Source organism: Pristiophorus japonicus, chromosome 3 (assembly GCF_044704955.1).
Source record: "Pristiophorus japonicus isolate sPriJap1 chromosome 3, sPriJap1.hap1, whole genome shotgun sequence".
NCBI classification, from domain to species: Eukaryota; Metazoa; Chordata; class Chondrichthyes; family Pristiophoridae; genus Pristiophorus; species Pristiophorus japonicus.
The window spans coordinates 316044094-316052226 of record NC_091979.1 but is presented as its reverse complement, the minus strand read 5'-3'; positions in this window follow the sequence as shown (position 1 = coordinate 316052226).

Sequence of the window (8133 nt, the reverse complement as noted above, 5' to 3'; positions counted from 1 at the left end):
GCACAGGTCAGCTGGTTGTGGTGGCACCGTTAGGCCCCCGGTGGACCGTGGTGGATCCAGCCGCAATTGGCAGCAGTCAGAATTCGCGTAGCCTACAGCTGAGACTGCATGAGAGCAGCCACACTTTAGAAGCCATCAGAGACGACAGCAGTCAGATGCTCTGTGTCCTGTTGCCCAGAGTGCGGGAGAGCATTCTTAGCTTCCAGGGCAGCGGCCATCCTGTCCAAAGAATCACTGCCACGCTCACTCCCTCCCCACCCGTGCTGCAATGGCAGCTGGCACCTTGGCCAAAAGACACGTCATCGCAGCTGGATTCACACGCTCACTCTGGGATTTCACCATCGCCTGCAAACTGGCAATGAGGGTCCCCATGGTGTGCGCAGAGCTGTCTACAATGCGGGAGGCCGACTCCTCCATGCTCCTGGCCACTTGCGACCACCTCTCGGGCACCCTTGCATTGCCGCCAAGAGCTCAGATTGCATGGCCTCCACCCTTTGTTCATAAGTCCCAACATCGATGGGCTGGTCTGAGTCCTCCTCAGCAGGACTCGGCTGCGCACTCACCCCCCGGAGAGATGGTACCCGAGGTTCCCTGAGCCTTACACCATGCTGCAGTCCGCTAGGCCCCGGTGCTTCACCCAGTGCAGACCCCTCTCCTAATTCTATGTTACCCGACTGCGGACTCCCAGTATCTGAGCTGGTGTGTGGGACTGTAGGAAGCAGTGACGTGGTGTTGCCGGCAGAGCTCCCCCCCCCTCTCCATCTCCCTCATCCGAGATCATCCAGGGCGTCAAGTGTCTCCTCCTGACTGTGGCTGCCAGTCGCGTCAAGGGTCTCTGTGTCATTCGTGCTGACACTAGGGGTTTCATCTGCAATCATAAATGGGAGAAGGGGTGCCGTGAGGGTGAGGTGCTCCATAGCAGCTTGCACACAGGCATTGGCAATAGCCAGGTCGGCCTTTGCCCTGTCAGGGAGAGATGGCATTGCACAAAGGCCCTCACTTGCCCGCGCTGCCTCCAGTGCCATCAGAGCCACCAGCAGCCACAGGGGGTCCAGTGTGCATGCCGACTAGCCGCTGCACTCTCTCCTCCATATCAGTGAACTGGACACTTTGGGACTCGCCCCCACCAGTGGCTTGTTGCTCTCCATGGTTGTGCTTGGCCTGCAAAGCAACGAAGGGTTGGTAAATCGCAGTTTCCAGAGGCCTCGGCAATGAGTGCAAGTGTGGGCCAATTACATGCAGCTGTAAATCTCAGATGCAAGGCATCCTCCATTGTGAGCGTGCACACATACATGCCTTCGCAATCAACAGCTACTTCAGCGACTGTGTTGTGTTGGTGAGAAATAAGTTAAGGTGAGGAAGAGTGTGGCAGATGTAATGTGAAGAATTAGAGGAGCATGTACTCACTTTCGTCAGTCGAATAAGGTCAGTGAGCCTTTTCCCGCATTGGGTGGGGGTACACTGATGAATGGAGGTGCCCGAAACCTCCTCCGCAATCTCCCTCCAGAAATTTGTGAAGACGCTCCTACTTGGTCTCCCGGCTCCTTCCCTCCAAAGCTTCCATCAGAGTTTCCAGCTACACATCGCTGATTTGGCTGACCCTTCTCAAACGTTCCATTGCAGCCATCTCCTCCCAAGCAAGTCGGACCCAAGTCAAGACACAGCTGCAAAGCCTGCCCTTTAAGAAGGCCAGGGAGCAGCTGCGCTGTTAGCATCAATTGGTTAGGAGCGTAATTTTGTGGGCTAAACTCCACTCCGCTGCCACACCACATCACTGAAATCAGCCCATTACACCAGTCATTATCACTCCGCTCCGTTTTGGGTCGGAAAAAGCGGAATTTCGCTCTAAACACTGCCCACCCATCTCGGCGGTAAGGGACGCTAAAGCGTGTTGCGTGCGCTCTGTTTCAGGCGGAGGGCAATTTCAGCCCCAGGATTAATTATATGGGGCATTGGCGAAGCCACACCTGGAGCACTGTATACAGTTCTGGTCTCCTTACCTAAGGAAAGACATACTTGCCTTAGAGGGAGTGCAACAATGGCTCCCTAGACTGGTTCCTGGGATGAGGGGATTGCCCTATGAGGACAGATTGAGGTGATTCGGCCTATATTCCCTCGAGTTTAGAAAAATGAGAGATGACCTAATTGAAACATATAAAATTCTTAAAGGGCTTGACAGGGTGAAGTGCCGGGAAAATGTTTTCCCTGGATGGGGAATCTAGAACACAGTGTCACGGTCCCAAAATAAGGGGTAGGCCATTTAGGACTGAGATGAGGAGAATTTTTTTCACTCAAAGGGTTGTGATTTTTTGGAATTCTCTACCTCGGAGATCTATAGATGCTCAGTCAGTGAGTACATTCAAGACAGATTGATACATTTTTTGGAAACTAAGGGAATTAAGGGATATGGGGATAGTGAGGGAAAGTGGAGTTGAGGTAGAAGATCAGACATGGTCTTGTTGAATGGTGGAGCAGACTCAAGGGGCTGAATGGTCTACTCCTGCTCCTGTTTCTCATGTACTTAGGTAATCTCCTGGGAGTGATGAAACGATAAAGAAACCCAGGGTTTTCAGCTAGAACCATCCTATCTGTTGGAGCATTGGATTATCATAGTTAGTTATCTCTTCTGAAATAAGAGGAACAAGGCTGCATAAAGAATAAATCTGTCAAATGGGTCATAATATTCAAAAGATGAAAAGACCGATAAGGGTTATTAAATCATGTTGCAAATGATAAAATATGGCTATTTTACCTCTAATTTTACTGATCTGAAGATAACAATTCGTGCCAAAGCTCACGTCCACAGGCACGCCACACTGACAGCTTTGAACAAAGACTGCGCACATTCAAACCAGTAACATTTAATTTAAATGCATTTCAGGTTCCAAGCTGCATGAAATAAACAAGCGGGAAGAAAACTCTGAAGAGAGGTGTGGCCATGACCCTGAAACAAAATGGGATGAACCTTTGAAATCAGAACACCTTCAATCATGTAACTGCCCCTTCCATGGCTGAATGCTACTAATCAATACGACACGCACGGAGACTGGGGTAACGTTAACTGGTGGGAAACTGCCGGGATCGGATTGGGCTCCTGTTTTATAACCCGCTCAATATGACTTTCCATTGGAGTCAATGAAAGAAAGAACTTGCATTTATATAGTGCCTTTCACAACCTCAGGATGTTCCAAAGCGCATTAAAGCTAATGAAGGACTTTTGAAGAGTAGTCACAGTTGTAATGTAAGAAACGCGGCAGGCAATTTGCGCACAGCCATTTTCTATAAACAGCAATAAGATTATGTTCCGATAATCATTATGTTAGTGGTGTTGGTTAAGGAATAAATATTGGCCAGGACACCAGGGAGAATCGTCTGCACTTATTGAAAATGGTGCCATGGGATCCTTTAGGTCTACCTCAGAGGGCACACAGGGCATTGGTCTCATTCGAAAGACATCACCTCCGACAGTATAGCACACTCTACCAACACTGCACTGGAGTGTCAGCTTAGATTATGTACTCAAGTCTCTGGAGTGGGACTTCAACCCACAACCTCCTGATGCAGAGGTGAGAGCTGTACCCAACTGAGCCAAGGCTGGCACCTTAAAGACTCAATGGATAATAAAATCAGATGGCGGGTTAAAACAGGAGGTCAATCCAAACTCGTCAGCCTCTCCCCATCCCCCGCCAGATGAGTTTGGTTAAAATTACCCTGAGAGAATTCATCATAACAGAAGTGAGATTTGTGCATGCCTGATTTTGAGTGTGAGGAAAAAGAATGTGTAATTTTCTAAAGAACAGCAGCGTAGTACAGTCGAGCGGAAAAAAATTCCAGCAGCTGTGACATTTTTAAATGGCGAGGACCTTTTAGGGATTATTTATAAAGTCTTACTTCCTTCAGCTAAAAAGGAATTGAAAGGGTTTTTTTGGTTCAGTGCTCTGTTGGCAGAAACTTCTCCAGTAAGCTCGGCAGAATGAGGCAATTAGCTGAATTTTCATGGAGTTTATTAACTGACTATCCGCAACACTGCATTGAAATTGTCATTATTATTTTTAATTGAGAAACAAATGCTACAGCCTAAGCCTGTAATGCAGGACTCTACCAAGGTCATAAAGAGTAAAAGGAAAGATGAGGTAAGTCAAGAGGTGGTGATTTGCGATGCCACGCTCAAGTTTTAAAAGCCTGAAGATTATAGGAAAGAAAGAAATTGCATTTACACAGCACCTCTCACAACCTTAGGATGTCTCAAAGCACTTCACAGCCAATGAAGAAGTACTTTGAAGTGTATAGTGTTACAGTGTTGGAAACACGTAAGACAATTTGCGCACAGCAAAGTCCCATAAACAGCAATGTGATAATGACCAGAAAATTAGTTTTAGTGACGTTGGTTGAGGGATACATATTGGCACCGGAAAGAACTCGAGTCAGCTCTTCTTCAAATATTGTGGAAAGAAAAAGCCAAGGTGGCTGACTAGTTATGTGCAAAGCCAACTCGGATGTAAGCGAGAGGGAAAGAGGCGGAGAGGTTTAGAAGGCATGGCCATCAATGTTTGAGCGATTGTAATCAGGGATGCTCAAGGGGGCAGAATTAGAGGAGCGCAGATATCTCAGGGGGTTGTGGGGCTGGAGGAGGTAACAGAGCTAGTGAGGGGCGAGGCCATGGAGGGAATTGAAAAGAAGGATGAGAATTTTGAAATTGAGTCATTGCTTTATCGGGAGCCAATGTCGGTCAGTAAGAACAGGGGTGATGGGTGAACGGGACTTGGTGCGAGTTACATTACGGGCAGCCCAGTTTTGAACGACACCATGGTTCAACCTCAGGCAGATGTTAGGAGAGGGGTGGAGTCGGTGGCTAGGGAACAGAGTTTGTGCCGGGGACCAAAAACAATGGCTTCGGTCTTCCCAATATTTAATTGGACAAAATTTCTGCTCACCCAGAACTGGATGTCGGACAAGCAGTCTAATAATTTAGAGATCGTGGAGGGGGAGAGTAGTGATGGTGAGGTAGAGCTGGGTATCATCGGCGTACATGTGGAAAGTGACGCTGTGTTTTTGGGTGATTTATGGTGCTTGGGTGGGCAGTAACGAATGAGAATTTTAAATGAGAGGTGAGAGGTGTGGAATAAGCTGAGATGCTCAAAGGATGAGAAAGTGCCAGAGGAGTAGGGCAACAAACCAAGGTATGATTTGGTGATGAGAGCCATAAGATAAGAAATAGGAGCAGGAGTAGGCCATCTGGCCACTCGAGCATGCTCCGCCATTGAATAAGATCATGGCTGATCTGACCTTGGCCTCAACACCACTTCCCCACTCACTCCCCATCACCCTGATCCTTCAAAAATCTGTCTATCTCCACCTTAAAATTATTCAATGGTCCAGCCTCCACACCTCTCTGGGGTAGAGAATTCCAAAGATCCACAACCCTCTGAGAGAAGAAATTCCTCCTCATTTCTATTTTAAATGGGCTAACCCTTATTCTGAGATTATGCCCCCTAGTTCTAGATTCCCCCACAAGAGGAAACATCCTCTCTGCATCTACCCTGTCAAGCCCCTTCAGAATCTTATACTTTTAAATAAGATCACCTCTCATTCTTCTAAACTCCAATGAGTATAAGCCCAACTTGCTCAACATTTCTTCATATGACAACCCTTTTATCTCAGGAATCTTCTCTGAACTGCCTCCAGTGCAAGTATATCCCTCCTTAAATAAGGAGACAAAAACTGTATTCAGTACTCCAGGTGTGGCCTCACTAATGCCCTATAAAGTTGCAGCAAGACTTCCTTACTTTTATACTCCATCCCCATTGCAATAAAGGCCAACATTCCATTTGCTTTCCTAATTACTTGCTGTACCTGCATGCTTAACTTTTTGAGTTTCATGTACAAGGACCCCTAGATCCTTCTGTACCGCAGCATTTTGTAATCTCTCCCCATTTAAATAATAATTTGCTTTTTTATTTTTCTTACCAAAGTGGATAACCTCACATTTTCCCACATTATACTCCATCTGCCAAATGTTTCCCCCCTCACTTAGCCTGTCTATATCCCTCTGTAGACAATTTGCTTCCTCCTCACAACTTGCTTTCCCATCTTTGCATCATCAGCAAATTTGGTTACATTACACTCAGTCCATTCATCCAAGTCATTTATATAGATTGTAAATAGTTGAGGCCCCAGCACTGATCCCTGTGGCACCCCACTAGTTACTGTTTGCCAACCTGAAAATGACCCATTTATCCCAACTCTCTGTTTTCTGTTAGTTAGCCAATCCTCTATCCATGCCAATATATTACCCCCAACCCCGTGAGCTCTTATCTTGGCACCTTATCGAATGCCTTCTGGAAATCCAAATACATGACATCTACTGGTTCCCCTTTATCCACCCTGCTCATTACATCCTCAAAGAACTTGAGCAAATTTGTCAAACATGATTTCCCTTTCATAAAACCATGCTGACTTTGCATTATGATTTTCTAAATGTCTTGCCGCTACTTCCTTAATAATGGACTCCAGCATTTTCCAATGACAGCTATTAGACTAACTAATCTAGTTTCCAGCTTTCTGTCTCCCTCCTTTCTTAAATAGGGGCATTGCATTTGAGGTTTTCCAATCCACTGGGACCATCAACAGAATCCAGGGAATTTTGGTAGATTACAATCAATGCATCCACTATCTCTGCAGCCACTTCTTTTGAGACCCTAGGATGCAGGCCATCAGGTCCAGGGGACTTGTCCATCTTTAATCCCACTAGTTTGCCTAGTAATTTTTCTGTAGTGATAGTGATTGTTTTAAGTCACCCCCCCCCCCCCACCACATCCACAATAGCCCCTAGATTATCAATTTTTGGGATGTTTTTAGTGTCTTCTACCATGAGACCGATACTAAATATTTGTTTAAAGTCTCTGCCATTTCCCTGTTTCCCATTATTAATTCCCCAGTCTCATCTAATAAGGTTCCAATGTTTACTTTAGCTACTCACTTCCTTTTTATATACCTGTAGAAGCTCTTACTCTGTTTTTAGCATCCTCTGAAAGGCCCACCTTGGCACTCATCAATGTCTCCTCATGAGTAGTAACCCCAACTGTCCCATCGTACCGTCACCATGGCGGTTTGAGCGGGGAAGCTATCGAGTGTATAGCCAGGCGGGGAAGCTTCATTTAAGGGTAAGGTGTCATCACGCCTCAGCCAAGTTCCAGTCAGGTCCATGATATCGATACAATCATCCACGATAAGCTCTTGGATGGCAAGGACCTTATTCGCAAGTGAATGGACATTCTGGAGGGAGAGGCGGAGAGGGTCGGTGATGGCTCTGAATTGACTGTCACCTCCTCGCCGTTAGAGTAGAACAAGACAGTTGGGGTTATTGCTCATGAAGAGGCATCATCGAGTGCCACAGTCTTGCTATTGAGGGAGTGCAGCGAAGATTCACCAGACTGATTCCCAGGATGGCAGGACTGACATATGAAGAATCGACTAGGCTTATATTCAGTGGAATTTAGAAGAATGAGAGGGGATCTCATAGAAACATATACAATTCTGACGGGATAGGACACGTTAGATGCAAGAAGAATGTTCCCGGTGTTGGGGAAGTCCAGAACCAGGGGTCACAGTCTAAGGATAAGGGGTAAGCCATTTAGGACCGAGATGAGGAGAAACTTCTTCACTCAAAGAATTGTGAACCTGTGGAATTCTCTACCACAGAAAACTGTTGAGGCCAGTTCGTTAGATATATTCAAAATGGAGTTAGATGTGGCCCTTATGGCTAAAGGGATTAATGGGTATGGAGAGAAAGCAGGAATGGGGTACTGAAGCTGCATTATCAGCCATGATCATATTGAATGGTGGTGCAGGCTCAAAGGGCTGAATGGCCTACTCCTGCACCTATTTTCCATGTTTCTATGTTTCTATGGACCTTTTGGAGGATGCTAAGAGAGGCACAGAGGGAAGCTGTAGCTTTATCTAAGAGGGAGTCAAGTCTGGGATGGAGGCAGGAGAGTAGGAAGGTAGAAGAGTAATGAAGGATTGGGGTAGCGATTTGGGAGGACTGAGTATCCAAGAAAGGAGAGATGAAAGGAGGCATGATGACAAGAGTGAGCGGTCAGGGAGGGATAGAGAGAAAATGAAAACGGGAGA